The sequence below is a fragment of the Sus scrofa genome, chromosome 4, assembly GCF_054392235.1.
Source record: "Sus scrofa isolate SSC_HxYL_T2T_F1_AM1 chromosome 4, Sscrofa_HxYL_maternal_Yorkshire_Landrace_v2.0, whole genome shotgun sequence".
Taxonomy (NCBI): domain Eukaryota; kingdom Metazoa; phylum Chordata; class Mammalia; order Artiodactyla; family Suidae; genus Sus; species Sus scrofa.
This window is the reverse complement of record NC_139386.1, coordinates 113,617,055-113,635,505: the sequence shown is the minus strand read 5'-3', so window position 1 is coordinate 113,635,505 and position 18,451 is coordinate 113,617,055. Positions and strand designations below refer to the sequence as shown.

Here is an 18,451-nt window from a genome sequence, read left to right as displayed (position 1 = left end):
ATGCCAGGCACCATGCTGGGCACCAGAGATGCAGATATAAATGACAGCACTGCCCCAGGAGAGCAAAAGGTCATCAGAAAAGAGACACGGCGAGGCAGAGGTGAGCATGGTGTCCTACGTGCTGCAGCAGAAGGGCGGAGGCCACACCACGGGGACATCCAGGGGCATCCAAGGTCCTGTGTGACTCAGTCCCTCTTACCACCCTGACCTCCTCTCCTCCCCTCTCCAGCCACACTGGCCTCCCTGATGGTCCTCAGACAGCCCAGGCCTGGTCCGGCTTGCACTTGTCTCTCTGTCTGGCGTGTTCCTCCTCCCAGACACCTGTGTGGCTCACGCCCTCACTTCCTGCTGATGGCTGCTCACCTCTCAAGGGGCCTTTCCTGCCTGATGCATGGAAGACTGCCAGACCCCTACCACTCGCCACACTCCAACCCTGCGTTAGCGTCCTCCAGCCAGCTCTTGCCATTGCCTGATGGCTTCTTTTCTTCCTCCTTTCCCCTTCCTTCTTTCCTTCCTTCCTTCCTTCCTTTTCTTTCTTTCTTTCTTCCCTTATATGTCTCTGGGTTCTCAACCCCCAATAGAATATAAGCTCCATAAGGGTAGGAATTTTCTTCTACTTAGAATAGCACCTTCTATAGAAGCTCAACAAATATCTGTTAACCGAAAAAATGGCCCAGAGGGAGCGGGGGTCATGATGTCAGGAAGGAGAAGGGGCCCCAGGATGAGGCTCACCTCCTCCCGCTGAAGCTCAGGTGGCTGCGATTCCCTTCCTTAAAGTTCTCCGGGGCAGCCCCTCTCCAAGTGCCCTTTCTCCTTCACGCAGATACACACGGAAGAGCCGGTGCCCGAGGCTTTGCCTCAGCAGAGAGCAGCGCTAGGGGATGGCACTGTGGGGTCCACTCCTGTGTGGCCAGAGAAGGCATCCCACCTTGGTTTCACCAGCCTGATCGCGTTTGCTTAAGTCAAGGTTAAGATGAGTTCTCACCAGACACCATGTGCAGACATGGAGTAGGAAGCCCCAGGCAGCGCGGGCAGCAGGCAGGGGCCAGCCGAGAATGACACTGCTGCAGGCGCAGAGGTCTCAGAGGAGGGGCAGAGTCTAGCTCACGGGCCCTCCTGGGTGTTCTGGTTCCAGGCCACAGGGCGGCCCCACACAGACCTCCTAAGGCTCCCTATGCAGCTCTTCTGGGCTGTGTCACAGTGGGCTCTGGGCTGTGGGTTGGGACAGCCCTCCCTCCTGGCTTTCAGTGTTTGGTGGGGGGGGGGGGGGGCACACAGCCTGAGACCAGGGGAGCGAAGCTCTGCTCCAAGACAGGACTGTTTTGGGGGGACAGATAACAGGCCTATGAGGGCATTGGGGTTAACAGAGCTTCCTGCAAACTTGGAATCCAACAGGCTCTGGCAGCTGCATTCAAATCTAAACAGCCTTTCCTGTGGATTTTTCCGATTAATGCAAATTTGTTTTGCTTTGCAAATTGAAAATCAGTTGCAAGCACCTGGTGTAAGAATTCCAGCAGGGAGCGGAGAACCCTGAGGGGAAGCCAGGCATCCTAGCCAGCCAGCCGGTCCTCGACCTTGCCCACCTCTGGTCCCAGGGCTTCCTCTGTGGTTCTCACTGGTTCCACCCCTCACCTCCTCAGTAAGCGGCTCTCGTGGAGCAAGACTGACTGCACTCCAGTGGTTTCCAGGTGCTGGGACTCCCAGCCCTTTTTCTTCCCGAGACAGTGGAGGGGGATGGGTACAATCAGAGAAGTGATTCAGGAGGATTGTAAGAAGCCCACCCAGGCATCTCCTGGGGCGGGGGGCATCATTATAATTACCATAGAGGCACTATTTCATCTCGCAGCCAAGGAATGGGCAGGGTACCTTGGAGATGCACCTCCTGGTTGAAATCGTTTATGTCTTTAGTGCTGGTCCCAACTGCATGGCTACTTAGCTGTAAGCAAGCGTCTCTTCCCACCAGTACCAGAAAGCCGGGGAAACTACTGGGGGCTCCCAGGGAAAGTTGGGAGATGAGGAAGATGCTGCGGGCATCACGCAGCTGCCTCTCCCCACAGAGCCTTGCGCATCCCACTTGTACCTCGCCACCTGTCAAAGCCATGCTCTTAGTCAGAGCCAAGCAGACAGGAACAACGCTTTCCCGCCTGTCCCCTCCTCCACCAGCGGCGCCGGCATTGTTCATTCAGCTTGGAGATAAGTCGGAAGGGAGGGCAGTTATGAACGGGCCCCATTATGCTCCCCCTTCCTCGGCTGGCTACGCAATCTAAAGGCAGGAGACAGAGAGAAACGCTCTGGAAATCCAAATTAAAATGTATTCCTGCAGCAATCCCGCACCCAATTAAAGTAACCCAGAGCCTATTGTCCTTTGCTAAATTTAGAAAACGCTCAGGTGTGTCTGATCCTACTCTGCACAGATATTTTTAATACAGATTTAATCATATTTTGGGTTAGGAGAAGAAGCTAATTAGGTAGGCAGATTTAGAAAGGCTGCTGGAATGCGGGACAAAGAGAGGTGATTTGATGCAATTCACTGTGTTTTTTTTGTTTTTTGTTTTTTTTTAAACAGTAAGTTGCGTTGGGCCTGGGTTTTGGATTCACAGCAAATAGGCTTGAAAACTGAGGTGACCACGAACAGGTAAGCTCCCTGTGTTAGAAGGCAACAAATCCTAGGGCTGGAGGGGACCCTGAAAAAGGGTCTCATCCACCCTCTGCCTTCACCAACTGCTGAACCCGAACACATCTCCTGGGAAAGGGCCTTCCCTGTTTAACAGGGTACCTAAACCCGCATTCTCCATCCTCGGCTGGGAAGCATTCGCCTGGGTCTCTCCGCAGGAAGGCGCCTGCTGCCGCTGCTGCTAACTGAATCAATGTCTAAGCAGATGAGCCTTGAAACCTGCCAGCCCCGGACCTGGGCGAGGGGCTTCGGGCGCCTGTCCACCTTGTCCCTGGGGCCCTTGCCTGCCTCCTCTGGTTGTCCACCTGCACCCAGTAAGCTGATCTCCACAGAGATCACTGCCTGCACCCAAGCGTAACAAAGAAATGGGAGTCTTGGCTTGACACTGTGCTGAATCATTGTGAGATGGAGTAAATGATGCCAAACTCCTCGGAGCCTCAATTTCTCCTCCAGCAGCACAAGGCAAGGCTCTCTCTTCACTTATTAGGATGACAAAGGTCTGGCGAGAGCGGGCATGCCACACTGGACGTGTCAGGGAGATGGCCACGGCAGGGCGCAAACCCCGGCAAGAAAGGTCGGGACGCATGGGTTTCTTGGGTTTTAACCCAAGTGTGAGTGTGTTGAGGGGGGTTAAGATTCCCTTCTTCTCCTAGCACATGGCTCGAGCATTGTGAACGGGCCAGCCCGACACGGATCTCCCAGGGGCGGGCTCGCCGCGGTGGCAGGACCACTGAGCTCTGAATGGCACTCTTCAGGGACTGCGGTCCTTTCCTACTGCTGTTGTAGCTAATTAGCAGACACTCGTGGCTCCAACAACACAACCGTATCGCTTTACAGTGCTGGAGGTAAGAGGTCTGCAGTGGGTCTCCCTGGGCTAAAATCCTTGGCTTACGGCCCCTACCTCTCCCTCATGGGCAGCAACAGCCGGTCAAGTCCTTCTGTTTGGCATCACTCTGACCTCTTCTTCTGCCTCCCTCTCCCATTTTAAGGACCCTGTCTTGGCCCTGACATTGGCGCTCCCTGGATAACCCCGGATACTCCTTTCTTAAGGTCGGCTGATCAACAACCTGCTGTAAATCCCATCTGCCACCTTCATCCCCTTTGCAACATATTCGCAGGTTCTGGGGATCAGGCGTGGACGTCGCTGGGCCATTATTTTGTGTATGGCAAGGAGCGACTCCTGGCCTGCTCTACCCACTTCACGTGTGCTCAGGGCTTGGTCTCTTGGGTGGGCTTGTTTTGTCTGTCACATTTGAACCACTCCGACCTGGACAGTTGAAAGGCATTAAGCACATTCACACTGCTGTACAACCATCACCCCATCCATTCTCTGGAACTTTTTTCTTCTTGCAAAACCAAACTCTGGATCCATTAAATAGTAACTGCCCACCAGTCTACTCTCCATGAATCTGACAACTCCAGATTTCTCACAGGAAGAGAGTTAGACCGCATTTATCCTCCTGCGATGGGCTTATTTCACTTAGCACAATGTCCTCCCAGTTCACGTTGGCTGTCGCACGCTGGTCTCTTGATTTTGAGACAACCTCCACCCTCCAGATTCCGTTCAGCCACCCCAAAGTTGACCCTGCAGGAGGTCCCCACCAGCAGCAGCATTTCAGGCTAGAAGTGTGCAAACAGGTGGCCTAGAGGTTTGAAAAAAATGCAGTGTGGTGTGATGTGATGGTGGGGGGGTGGTTTAGAGGGCTGTTCTGGGGTCGCTGAGCACTGGGTTCCTGTCCCTTCTCAGCCAGTCATACGCTGCAATCATCAGCCAGTACCTACGATGTGCGGGTCTCCACGTGAAGCATGGGGGGCACGGAAGCTGCTCCGCACAGTGCCAACCACGAAGTAAGAATTCAGCAAAGGCGAGTTCCAAAAGGGGGTCGAGGGAGGGGCAGAGTCCAGTGGAGAACCTAGAAGGTTCCACCTGAGCTTCCCGTTAGGAGCCTCAGGGAGCTATGGTAGGGATCTCTGAATCCTGGCAGAAGAACATGCACAAAATTATAGCAGCATTTCCTAAGGCATCAGAAGAGGCTGGGGACACGCCTTTAAAGGTTGGCCAGGAAGCAGAACCAAGAGTGACATGCATGTGGGAAAGGAGGCTGGGAGGCCAAGGTTCACCTTTCAAGGCTGATGGGCTTTCCCTAATCCTGATTTTTTTTATCTCCTCCTCCAGGAAGCCTTCAGTGATTAAACCTACAGAACTCTAGTGACTTCACTAGACTTTCCCTCAGTAGAGCAAGAGGCAGCTGCCTTGACCACCCCAAGGCTAAGGAGCCCCCGTCCTGAAAAACACAGTCGACAATGACCTCATGTCACTGGAGAGGTGTGGCTCATCCAGCGCTCTCTCTGTTTGCCTCTGATGTTTATGACGCTGATGTGATTTTTACAGGCAGATTTATGCTTTTGATAACACACTTCCGAAGGCGGCTACTAAGATGAAGTTTTGTTCTAGACCAGGTTCCCTTGGGCCCATGGGGACCTGGCCGAGACCAAACAGACTGCAGTGTGGAGTTGGCAACACCTGCACCCAAGGCTGAGTGAGCAGGGAGAACAGGTTCTGAGGGCAAGGCTGCCCTGGCTGGTTCTGGAAGCTGGCTGGTGTGGACTGGCCAGGCAGGCCTAGGTGGGACAAGCGTAAGCAGAGAATTCCTCGATCTCAGCTCACCCCCCACCCACCCACCCCTGCCCCCCAGAGAGCTGGGCAAGGCTGGGGAGCTGTGAGAACAGCGTGGCGGGGCCCTGGACCACTTTCCCCAGCTGGACATTATCTCTTGCCTGGATGAGAGTTTGCCATAATCACAGCTATCTCGCCAAGTAACCAGTGCTTTCCCAACCCTGCAATTGGGCCACTCCTGGGAAGAGAGGATGGTTTGGAAGTGACTCGAGGAACACAGAAGGGAAGGCTCTTTTCCTGGCACTGTGAGGCTGACCTCTACCCATCCCCTGCCACTCCCCAGCCCCAGGCCCATTCCATCCATCTCTGACCTGGTGAGGGCACCTGAGGCAAAACAGCCCACACATGTTTTCTGTTCCTTAAAAGCCACGGCCTGCTAAGGGCAGCTCATGGCCAACAAGATCAGGACACCACAGCAAGGAACCTCAGCCCTGGACATGGGAGACCTGCACAGAAGTGAATGCAGTTGTCGAAGGCACAGAGAATCTGGAAATTAATCCCAGAGCACCGCCTTACCAGACTTGTATGTGTTCTGGAAGTGCCAATACCATTCTTAGAAAGAAAAGGGGAGGTAAATCTGCCAAAAAGTGTGCACACTAGGGTGTGTGAGCGTGTGCGTGTGCATGCATGTATGCATGAACATGTGGTATGTGTGCGTGTCTGTCTGTTCCCAGGCCTCTGGGTGGACACTGCAGGCAGAGATGCAGCTGGACGTGCAGCCTCTGGAAACAGGGTCTGTGTCCTGTTCGGTCACCTGTGATGATCTTGGTTCATCAAAGCTGATGAACTTGGGCAAGTGCCTTCACCAGCTGTACCGCAACCTCTTCATCCATTAAATGCTGATGCTAACAGTGACTCAGGCGACTGCCGTGATTATTACATGAGTTAATACACGGGAGAACACTTAACGCTTGGTATGTGAGTCTTGCTCAGTAACTGTTAGCTACTCTTCCTATTTTTGTTTATTTATCCAGGTCAGTTGGCTGAAAAGTGTCACCTGTTCTTGACGTCCAACTGGGGCAAGAAGGACTCCCTGGAGGTCACCAGACCTAAGACAAATCCATCCATCCATCCATCCATCCATTTGGCACCTATGTAATAATATGAAGCATGGACATAAACACAAGACCTATGCTTTTTTTTTTTTTTCTTTTTTTAGGGCTACGCCCATGGCACATGGAAGTTCCCAGGCTAGGGGCAGAATCGGAGCTACATTTGCCAACCTGTGCCACAGCCACAGCAACACCAGATCTGAGTTGCATCTGTGACCTACACCACAGCTCACAGCAATGCCAGATCCCCGACCCACTGAAAGAGGCCAGGGATTGAACCTGCACCCTCATGGATGCTAGTCAGATTTGTTTCCGCTGTACCACAATGAGAACTCCAAGACCTACGCTTTTAAGTCAATTCTCAAGTGCACAAGAAGGACCTTCACTGAAATGCCATCTCTACAATCCATGGCAACGGGAACCTTTTATACATTCAACCACCTTATAACAAGGTCCTCGGGATACTTGATTGGCCAAAGCCCTTAAACCTGGTCCCACCGACCCATCTCAGGCTGCCCGGCTTGACTGCAAAGAGATCGCTGCGTTGACTGTAGAGCCCACAGCTTTAGCTTTTGGATTATTTGTGCAACCACCTGTTCTCCTTCCTCCCAGATAATTGAATTGCCTGTTTTCACTCATTTATGTAGCGAGATACCTACATAAATGAAATCATTTTAATATCTTCTCTTTATTTGGTTGTAATTGCTCAGAGAGAGAAAAACATGTCCTTCTCCCCCTGGGAGATGCAAATCTTGAGTACGATGGGTACAATGAGCTGAGGATTTGGGTGATACGATTGGTGATAATAATAATGAAACACTAAACAATAATTACAGCGGCAACAATGGTGATAACGAGGAATCGGGGACAGCCTCTGTCTTTTGCTGCACACTTACCAGTGCCAGGCCCTGGGCTCGTGCTTCACGGCCATCAGCTCATCTGATGAACTGCCTCTTTGCTGCAACCTGGAGGGCAAGCTTTGCCTGTTCAGGTATGTGGAAGAGAAACCCTGGCTGCAGATCCAGAGAGTGTGAGCATGACCTCCTGGAACCCCACGCTCGTTCTAATCCATGGGGACAACAGTGCGCCTGCCGTTGGCACAGAAATCCCCCCACCCCGATCCACTTTTCAGTTATTCACACACACACATGCCCCCCTATGTAATTACCCCTACAAATGCGCTGAAGGAAAATAAACTGCAAGACTGCCTTATAAAACTAGCAAAATGCACTTGCACAGGGCTGCTCTGTGTAACGCACGCAGAAGACACGGAAACATCCTGAAAAATCGTGCTTTCTGTGAACTGGATGATGAACACACACACACACACAGATTGCCTCCGTTTGGCTTGTGTTTTGCTAAGGGAACGAGGAGAGCCCAAGTCTGGAGAATGGCTGTGCCCTGGGGGAACTGTGCGCTGAGGGCCGGGAACCTGAGTGGCTGGGCTGGTGACCACTTTCTGGCAGCTTGGGCATGCCTTTCGGTTCAGGCTGTTCAGCTCAATAATCTTTAGCAAGTCCCTGCTATATGTCTCCTGGGCGAGCCAAGGGGTTACGGGGAGGAGTAAGAGTCCCACGTGCTGGGAGTCCCAGGAGTCCAAGCAGATCCTGAACAGATAAAAACCATGACAAGGTAGGTGTGGTGGTGATGCTGAACTGGAGGATCAGGTGGGCTTCCTGGAGGAGGGGTCTGAGTCTTGAAGGATGAGGATGGTGGCAGGGAAGGGGGGCTAGGGTGGGGGTGGCACTCTAGCTAGAGGGAGCAGCTGGAGCAAAGGCCCTGGGCACCAGGAAATGGAGGGTGGACGATTGTCTAGCATCCCCAAGGCATGTAGCAGAATAGCAGGAGCTGGGGCTGGGGCACTAAGGGACAGCCAGAAAGGAAGGGAAGGCCCGGGTCACCTTGTCAAGTGACAGCCCCGCTTGGCCCCTACTTAAGGCCTGCTCAAGGGTCGCCCACTCAGGGAGACCTTCCCTACCACCCTCCTCGACTAGATTCAGGTCCTCGGCAACACTCTCATCTGTCCTGCCCTTTCCATCACGGTGCTTCTAGCTCTAACTGGAATTACAGAATCGCCTGTGGTTTGGGGTCACTGTCTCCCTGGCTAGACGCTGTGGGCTTTCTCTTCACCCAGTGCCTTGCACAGTTCCTGGTACATATGAGTCACTCAATAGATGCTTATTAAATGAATGGACGGCTAATGAATGGTTCTTGAAATTCATCGTGGGATGACTGGCTGGGGGTGAGACTGGAGAGCAGCTGAAAGGCTAGTGGAATAACTTCTGCCTGAAAGGTGACTAAGGGTCTGAAGCAGAGAGCAGGGAGTTACCTCAAGCCAGTGAGAAGCACAATCAGCAGTCAGGCATCGATGGATCTGGGTGTGGGGGGAGGGGGGGAAGAAGTTGTCTGAGTAAGGCCCTGGTGGGGCTGACTTCCTGGACAGGACAGGTGCTGGACCACCTCCCCAGATGAGGAACAGGGGAGAAGGAGCAGGTCTGGGGGAGGGAGGGGGTAGGCTGAGTCCATCATGGCCACAGTGAGTCTGAGTTCCCAGACACCCAGGACAACTCCTTCCTGGAAACAGACCCCGTGACCCCTCTGCACCCCCCCCCCGCCGCCCCTGCTTCTCCCTGCATCCTCTCCCCAGGCAGCATGAGCATCCACGCTGACCCTGCTGAAGCCAGACCAGCCCCAGCACTGTTCCATTCCACCAGCCCTGCCCGGGTTACCAGGCTCCCCCGGGGGAAGCGCAAATGCAGGCCTGGCAGACAAAGACTGCTGGTCTTAAAGCAGGGGGCGGGGGGTGGGGGGGTGAAAAGGATGTCTGCTATATGCATAAGTGGAATGCAAACAGACACCCCCCGCCCCCTTCCGACAGGCCGGCTGGCTGTTCCACTCAGGTGCTCATCCATTTCAGAACTTTCCCCTTCATTCTAACCGGTCTGTGCCTGGAGGCAGGAGATGGGACTGACAGCAGAGCCATCTGAGAGACATGACAAGAGGCAACAACAACGTGCGTCCCTGACTCTCCACCTTGATTCCCAGGAATGTTCAAGGAGCAGGGGACAGCTTTCTAAAACCTGGGGTGCGACCATATAGCACAGGGAGCTATAGCCAATCTCTTGGGATAGAACATGATGGAAGATAGGATGAGAAAAAGAATGTACAGAATATATGACTGGGTCAGTCACTTTGCCACACAGCAGAAATTGGCACAACACTGTATGTTAACAATAGTTTAATGAAAAAAATATTCAAAAAAACCTGGGGTGCAACTCCCAGCCTGGAAAAATGTCAGCTAACTTGCTCTCCATGCCCTGGGCCAGCTTGAACAAACACACACACACACACACACACACACACACACACACACACGCATGCATGGCAGAGGAGCCTCGATGGAGAGCTGGAGAGACGTCTAGAGTAACTGGCTCGACCCCCTCCAGTCTGGTCACCCCGCCAAGTCAGACTCTCTGACGTAGCGCCTTGATCACGCTGCTCTCCTACTCAACAACCTTCAGTGGCCCCTCGCTGCCTCTGGGCTGAAGCTGAAGTCCAAAGCCCAGGGTTCAAAGCCCCTTTAGTCTGACCTCAACGCACCTTCCCAACACCTCAACTCACTCCCTGCCTCCCTGCACGAGGCCGCTTCCCAGCAGTGGACGGCTTCCTGGCTGACTTGAGCGCTCATGAAAAGACAGACATGGGCGGTGGGGGCTTGCCTTCACTCGACAGGCAAGGCCCAGAGAAGGTAAGTGGTTGCCTCAGGCCAGCACGTGAGCTGAGTTTAAGGCTGCTCATTCATTCGCTCTTTCAACGTGTGCTAAACATCCGTGCCCTGCAGACACTATCGCGGTTCGTGCACGATCGTGGAACCCACCCTTAGTCATTTACTCAGCCAGGCCTGGGTGCAGGATGCAACTATACACGAAACAGAGAGGTCCCTCATCCTTGGAGAGCTGGGGAGCCCCACGATCAGTAACGGAGGCATGTCAGGCGGTGCCGAGTGCTGTGGAAAAGAACAACCGAGGGAAGGGACACGAGTGCTGGCGGAGAGGCACCTTTCACTGGGGACGCGGACAGAAGTGGGTGTTTGAGCAGAAACCTGAAGCGAGGATCCCCTGGGGGGAAGAGTGGTCCTGGGAGAGGAAGCAGCAGCCACAAAGGCCCTGAGGCAGGGGAACTGGGCCCCCTGGGGGCTAAGCAGGGAGGGGAGCAGAACACCAAAGGCCTCAGAGAAGCAGTGGGGGACACTGCAGCCAGGTAAGGACTTGGGCTCTCACTTTGTCAGATGAGGTTCTGGGCAGGGGAGGGACGTGAACTGACTTGGGTGAAGGAGGGAAAAGTCAGACAGACACACTGCCAGGTGACAGGGGCACAGCGAGCCACAGTGGCACTAGGACAGAGTCAGGGAAGTGTCCCCAACTAGGTTCCTAAAGAAGGATGGGCAAGTGTTTAGGCAAGAGGTGTGTGTGTGTGCGTGTGTGTGTGTGTGCACATGTGCGAGCATGTGCGTGTTTCCTAAGACCAACGGATAACTGCCATCCTTTAAAAGTTGAAAAAGCCACATTTTTAGGTGTGGAAGCATGATTGTCCGAGAAAGAATTTCAGTTCAACCTTAAAGATGCCTCAAAAAACTTTAAAATTAAGACCTATCTTTAAGAGACAGTCTAAAAGGGTACAGCTTTGGTAGCGGAGAAGGAAAGGAGAAAAGAATAATAGCTACAAATAAACACCAAAGTTTATTAAGGATTCGTATAAGCCAGGAGCTGTGCTAAGTGTGGACTCGCGTAATACCCCATCCTCCTCTTACAGGGGCCGAAGCTGAGGCACAGGGAGATGGACTTGTTGGCAACCACGCTGCCGGGAGTGACGGCGTGGCACGTAAACCCAGGCGGTCTGGCTCCAGGGCTTGTGTTTCCAACCACCACACGATGCCACAGCCTGGAAACTGTTCCCGGTGGAAGTGAGCAGGGCAGGGCAGCGGGGCTGGCTGGGCGTCTTGAACAGCGTCCCAGAGGAAGCCCAGGGCAGGGCAGGGAGGTCTGTGTGAGAGGAAGAGGCCACATCTCAGCCCTGGGGCTGGGGGTGGGGTGGGGGGGATGCTCGAGCCTGAATGGGCTCCCCGTAGCACCCACACCCCAACTGCCTTCAGATCTTGGCCACTCAGACCAGCAGCAACTGGCCTCACCAGGGAGCTCACTAGACATGCAGAACCTCAGGCCACCACCCAGGCCTCCTGAATCAGAATCTACATTTCAGCACGGTCCTTGGGAGACGTGTGGCAGACTCATTAAAATTTGTGAACCTCAGCTCTTGATCTGAAACCTAACATACACTTTTCAAGGACTCCTTCTCCGAGGGCCCCTGCCGCACGAGAGCTCAACCCGCAACGGTCTTCTCCCAAAGCAGCTCCAAAGCCTCCTCCTGAGCACTGACCACACCGTCATTCGACTGGTCTCAAAGTTGCCGCACGTCGACCCCCTAGGCAAGTAAGCCATACAGAGGGGCAGGGGCCCTCCTGGGCCATGAGGTCAGAACTTACGAATTCGGTTTTGTCGGTCCCCCCACCCCCAGTGCCCTGGCGTTTCCATCGTACAATCGAGTCTTTGAACCCTGGCCATAGCGACACACTCCACGTCTCTCCTCTTCGAGAAAAGTCCCCAGGAGAGCTGGGATTACGTCTGCCCCATGCACAGCTCTTCTCAGTTTCTAGAACAGTGTCTGGCACAAAATAGGTGCTCAGTGAAAAGTTCTCAAAGGAAAGCAGGGAGGAAGGAGGGGAGAGTGTCCCGCTCTGACAAATTCTTCCCAGAGGCACAGCAGCTGCTGCTATTTTCTGGGATAAAGAGAAGAGTGGGGTGGCTGCCAAGCTGCTGGCCAACCTCATTCACAAAACCTGACCCGGAAGCCACCTCTTCTCCCTCACCTCAGGCACCCAGGAAAGCAAGCAGCCGGGCTGGGGATGGGCTCTGCCTCTCACCAGAGGAAGGGGTTAAGAATTAAGAGTGTGGAGTTCCCGATGTGGCTCGGTGTGTTAAGAACCTGATGTAGTCTCCGTGAGGATGAGAATTCCATCCCTAGCCTCACTCAGTGGGTTAAGGATCCGGTGTTGCCATGAGCTGTGGTGTATGTAGGTCACAGACGCGACTTGGATCTGGCGTTGCTGTGGCTGTGGCGTAGACCAGCAGCTGCAGCTCTGATTCGACCCTGAGCCGGGGAACCTCCATATGCTGCAGGTGTGGCCCTAAAGAGAGAGTGTCACGTGGAGTGGGGAGAGAGGCCTGGGGCCTGCTGTCTGTAGGGTCCCCTTTGAGGCCCCTCCGTCCCAGCCCTCGCACACGGTGACACTCCACACCTCCTCTGAGTAAGACGGCTTGGGAGCACATGGGCGCAAACTCTCCACCCAACTCGCGGAGGCTGGGGGCTTGGCTCCAGAGGAGCTCGGTTTTCTAGCACGGAACCAAATCGGGGCCTGGTTTGACCCAAGCACACCTTACTTCTCCTCCCTCGTGAAAGCAAATTTCTCTCCCATCCCTTCTGGAGAGGTTCATTTAACAGCGTGTGAAATGAAATGTCAACAAGAATTAGAATAAATGGCATCGTAATCCTCGGGAGATGACAGGCGGCCAGGGGCAGGCCGGCTCCGAAAGCCCTGAGCTGCGGGGATACAGCCTGGGGGGCCCGCGCCCCAGCTCTGAGGATGGGGACCTCTAGGCACCCCGCCCTCCTGTGTGCAAGGGGAAGCCGGTCTCTTGAGTTTCCGACGGCAGAGCAGAAACTCCCTTTGACGTAGAAAAAAACTTTCCTCCGACACGCAATTAGCAAGCACCCAGGAGCCCACCAGTCAGCCCATCAGGGATCATGTGGACGGGGCGGCCCCTGTCTGGACCACAGCCTTGACCGATTGCCAGGAATCATGGGCTCCACTTGCCTGGCACCAGCCCGCTGCTCCTCGCAAGCCCCTGCATCTGTCAGCTCACTGGTCCCGGGGGCTCGGAGATGTGAGAGAAAAATGCCTGTGCTCTCTGCCCACCCGGAGTGCAGAGGGCACAAGCCACACTCACTTAACTTGATCACGACAACAATGAATGCCGACTGGATGCATACCATGAGCCAGATCCTATGCTAAGACTGTTCTGGGCATTATTTAATCTGCTCATTCGTTCAAACACACATTTATTGAGGGTCTACTAGGTGGCAGGCACTGTTCTAGGCACAGCAGTGAACGAACAGACACAAATCCCTGAACTTGGGGAGCTTATGTCGGGGAGGAAAAGGGATGGTAAGATAAATAAGGGGCTTTCTCCAAAGCCCAAGGAAGCTCTCCGCACTCACAGAGGCACTGTCAACGGGAGACGGGCTCAAAGGCTCCAGGCTCCATGTCCTTGGGGTGACAGTACTGGGCCTGCCTCCGAAGCCCCTCTGAGGTCCCCGTGGGGCCGAGCCTGGATCACCGCCAGGAACGCAGCTCACCAACCCCTGGCCCTGGCCCTTCTCCCTTCCTGCCTCACTCACGCCTGGCCCCTGGCCTTCCGCCCACATGCAGTGGCAGCCAGGTCTTGGGCTCTGTTTCTCAGAGGCATCCAAATTAAAACAAGATGCTACATATTAGGGAGGAAATAAAGTGGCAGAGGGAGGGGCGAGTCCATTCTAGGTCGGAAAAGAACAACGGCATTTCCATTTTTCTAGATGAGGAAGCAAGGGTCCAGCCCCGACGTTCCAAAGGCAGCTACGAGATGTCAGAACTGGGCTTTCCCACCTTCTTTCTGATGTGGACGTGGGTGCCCTTAAACACGCCTGCCAGGGAGTTCCCTGGTGGTCTAGTGGTTAAGACTCGGCACCTTCACTGCTGCAACCAGGGTTCAATCCCTGGTCTAGAAACTGAGATACCACATCAAGCCACTGCATGCTGCAGCCAAAAATTAAAAAGAAAGAGTTCTTCAAAAAAAAAAAAAATCCTTAAAAAAATCCCCCGAACACACTTCCAGCTGGAGAAGAGATGGGGAGTTTCTTCTGGGAACAGCAGTGCTTTGAGCAGGGAAGGGGTGCTGGCTGTTGGGAAGAAGGGGACCTGGGAAGGGCATCCTGGGACAGGAAACCAGTGCTGAATGTGGGGAGGTGGGAGTCGCATTTCAGATGGGCTGGAGGGAGGCTGTTCTACTGGAGGAGGGCCAAGTCAGGGCCCGAAGTGGGCTCGGATGCAGCAGAGGATGCGGGCCGAATCCCTGCCCAGAAGTGACAGCAAACAAGGCAGAGGTGCTCTGACTCCTTCTGTTTGCACTCAGCTCTTTCTCCAGGAGAGCACCAGGCCCGGCCTCCCCTAACCCACAGGCACGGCCCCGATGCCTCCCGGGGCACACGGCACTGTTGTACGCTCCTCCACCCACAGGAATGGAGGCTGTAAGCTGGAGGGAACTAGACACTGGCTCATGGAGTACCCGCATCTTTCAGGGGAGGATGCAGAGGCCCAGAGAGGGAAGTAATTTGTCTGAAATCACATTGCAGGACAAAAGCAGAGCTGGAACCTAGGCGTCCCCACATTTACTCCAGGGCCATGATTCTCTTTCCCCTTCTCCCACAAGAGGGGTTATGTTTGTAGGACATGTGGCCTGCTTACGGCTCTTTCGGGTTAGAGCCTGGAGGAAGGAGGCCGGTGAAGGCAAAGGGCCATCCCGATGCCTCCAAGGCATTCAGAGATGCCTTACAATGAATTTAAATTTTTTTTTTTTTTTTAAGGGCCACATCTACGGCACATGGAAGTTCCCAGGCTAGGAACTGAATTGGAGCTGCAGCTGCCAGCCTACTACACCGCAGCCACAGCAACTTGGGATCCGAGCTGCACCTGTGACCTACATTGCAGCTCAGGGCAACGCCAGATTCTTAACCCACTGAGCCAGGCCAGGGATAGAACTTGCATCTTCATGGATACTAGCTGGGTTCGTAACTCACTGAGCCACAACGGGAGCTCCTGAGATGCACTCAAATTTGCAAAGTGCTATCACTCTGCTACCACACTTCACCCCACTTCACAGGGGAAGAGTCAGAGGCTCAGGAAGTTCATCCAGCCCAAGAGAGGCACAGCCAGGATCCAAATCCAGGAACTCTGATTCCAAGTTTCATGCTCTTTCCAATTAGTCCAGGCTAAACCCAACCGGGGCCTCACAGTGATTACCTTTCATTAGTTTCAGAAAAGCCTCTGCTTTGGCGAGTTTCATAAAGAACTAAATCTGTCAGGAAAACATAAAGACAGGGCCCTCATCCATCTTCCCGACAACTATTTATTAGACTTATTATTATGTAAATACAAAAAAGGAGGGGAAACTGCATTAAAAATCCAATCTGGCTGCCTCTGCAGGCAGGGGGTAGGTGGCAAGGGCGGTAGAGGAAGACTGGGTCCCTGCGTCCCTCGTGGAGGCCGAGTGGGAGCTGGGGAATGGGCGGGGGAGGCAGGCCCCTGGATGCCCAGCTCAGAGCCTGCAATTGCCACACCACTCGACACATGCCATTGCCAATCCATCCCCATTCATGAAAGGTTCGGACACAAAAAGCTGAAAGTTGCCCTCAGTTGCAGCAGTGGGAGAGCGGCTTGGGCCCCAAAGAGGCCCTGCCCCAGGGGCCAGAGACCCCCTGTGTCTGTTCCTGCCTACTATGCCACAGCCACAGCACACAGTTAGCCCAGTCACCCCTCCTTGGCACCCCTGCCCGGCCCTAGGGCCACCCACTGGCCTCCATGAGGGCACACGTGCCAAGGCCCTGTCATCCCTACTGCTCTCTATTGCCGCCGTGATGTCAGTGCATCCCCTGCAGAGCCTGGCACACACCAGGAACTCAGTAACTGGTCCTTCTTAAACATGTGTGTACATTCCCTGGAGGTGATTATGCTCCCAGAGGAAGCAAGTGACAGCAAATATGGGCATTTCAGCATCACCATTGCAGGAAGCCCCAGGCGAACCCCACAATGCTGGGCACACAGCACCCTGCAGCCACCTCTGCCCCGCCCTGCCCTGCCCTCAGCGGTCTGCAGGCCTGCCTCTGCCACCCCGCCTAGCACATGACAGTGGGGCTGGTTACCCACTCCCCAGTGCCAGCATCACACCGACACATAGTAGGTCCTCAACAGAAGAAGGGAGGGAGGGAGGGAGGGAGGGAGGAGGAAGGAGCAGAGGTGGGCTGAGTCCTGAACCACAGCTCCCCCCACTCCCACACACGCTGGGCATCCTTGATGGGAGCAGATGTCGGCTCTGGAGGAGTGAAAGGCAGCATCATGAGGCATAGCCAGCAGCACACTATACATAGTAGGGTCACTGCTGGCTACTCTGGTCCATCAAAATGGGACACCTGCCACCAGGGTAGACGCTCGGCCCTACCTGCCCCATTTGGCTCATCCATGTGTGGCAGCCTTGTGTGGTTCAGGTGACACAGAGGCCTTTCTGGGGGAACTCACAGAAGCCAGATCCACCCTGGATTACTGCAGCAGTCTAGGATGCACGGTTCAGGCCTCAAGGTCAGGGGGATATCCCATAGGTCCTTCTACAGTCATCTCCCACTAGGGAAGCACTGCCAGTTCCAGATGCTGCAGGGAGAGACGGACGCTTACGATCCACCCCTTTAATCCTCACAACTATCTCTGCAGCAGCCGCTGTTATCACCCATTTCACAGATGAGCCAACTGAGGCTCGGGGAAGGCTAAAAGCATGCCACAGTCATGGCTGGTAAGCCCTACGTTGGGACTACAGCCCCGGTGGAGTGGGGGGCTTGGCAGCTGCGCCGGCTGACTCAAGGGGGCTGTATGTACAAAAATAATTCAGGCCTCGGCCAGGTCTCAGCCTCGCCCCTTCCACTCTCTCAGAGCTCTGAGGTTCCAGACTCTTGCCTAAATTGGCTTCTGCACTCAACTAGCTCAGCCCCTGGTCACCTTGCCAGGTGAGAGCCTCGAATGAGGTCCTGGGCTCTGACCGGGGATGGGGGATTAGAACGAGCTCACCTAAGAAATCAGCTTTGTGTGCCGTCCGATGCCAGAATCGTAGGGATCCTCCCAGGCCTTGGGGCACTGGCCCCACGACCTCCCTCTGTGCATACAAGTGGCACAGGAGCGTGAATTTTGGTGTCAGATGGTCTGGTTGGGAGTCCTGGCTCTATCACTTCCCTGGCCCTGGGATCCTGGACAAGCTTCAGTTTCCTCATCTGAGAAAAGGGAGACTTCTACCCCCTCACTGGGCGCTCTGAGGATTAAATGTGCTAATATGTGTACAGCACCAGGCCCAGGGCTCAGCCCACAGTAGGTACATGGTAGCTATTATTCTTAAAAAATTATCAGCTCAGCTGCCCTGGGGAGTCACGTAAGTGCAGCCAAGTGTTATGGGGGCGATGGTGGACTCGCCCAGTGCGGTGGGGACACCAAGGAGGAAGGGACCCATGATGTATGTGTGAGAGAGAAACGGGGGTGGGGGGGAGAGTCTTGGGGAGGGTCAAGAAGAGTCTTTTTTTTTTTTTTTTTTTTTTTTTTTGCCTTTTTTTGCTATTTCTTTGGGCCGCTCCCGCGGCATATGGAGGTTCCCAGGCTAGGGGTCTAATCAGAGCTGTAGCCCCCGGCCTATGCCAGAGCCACAGCAACGCAGGATCCGAGCCACGTCTGCAACCTACACCACAGCTCACGGCAACGCCGGATCCTTAACCCACTGAGCAAGGGCAGGGACCGAACCCGCAACCTCATGGTTCCTAGTCGGATTCGTCAACCACTGCGCCACGACGGGAACTCCAAGAAGAGTCTTGATTAGGGTGGACCCCTGATCTGAGTTGGTGTTTAGGTGGGGGACGGGGGGAGGGCTTCCAGACAGAAGCTGAGCAGGGCAGAGAGCTTCCAGTCCCACCCTTCCGAGGGACAGCTGCGGGACGCGAGCCCACCCCGTGGCCCTTGCTGAGCAAACAAGACAGGAGAGATGCTGAGTCCTCCTGGCCCTCAATGGAAGAAACAGCCAGACGCTTCTTCACGCTCAGTGAGCCCCAGCCCAGGGCCAGGTGGGGCCCACCCTCCAGTCTCCAGGACCC

The 18,451-nt window shown here is 54.6% G+C and overlaps 1 protein-coding gene and 1 long non-coding RNA gene across 8 annotated transcripts in view; one reads left to right on the top strand and one right to left on the bottom strand.

Moving 5' to 3' along the window:
- Nucleotides 1-18,451, bottom strand: part of KCND3 (potassium voltage-gated channel subfamily D member 3) — a 376,917-nt gene that overhangs the window by 169,455 nt on the left and 189,011 nt on the right. The gene's annotated exons all lie outside the window — the stretch shown is intronic.
- LOC110260345 (uncharacterized) lies at nt 2,475-8,601 on the top strand. The gene is made up of 6 exons (XR_014844550.1): nt 2,475-2,635; nt 3,328-3,519; nt 3,664-3,724; nt 4,422-4,522; nt 4,851-5,922; nt 6,326-8,601. It is a non-coding gene; the product is annotated as an uncharacterized LOC110260345 (long non-coding RNA).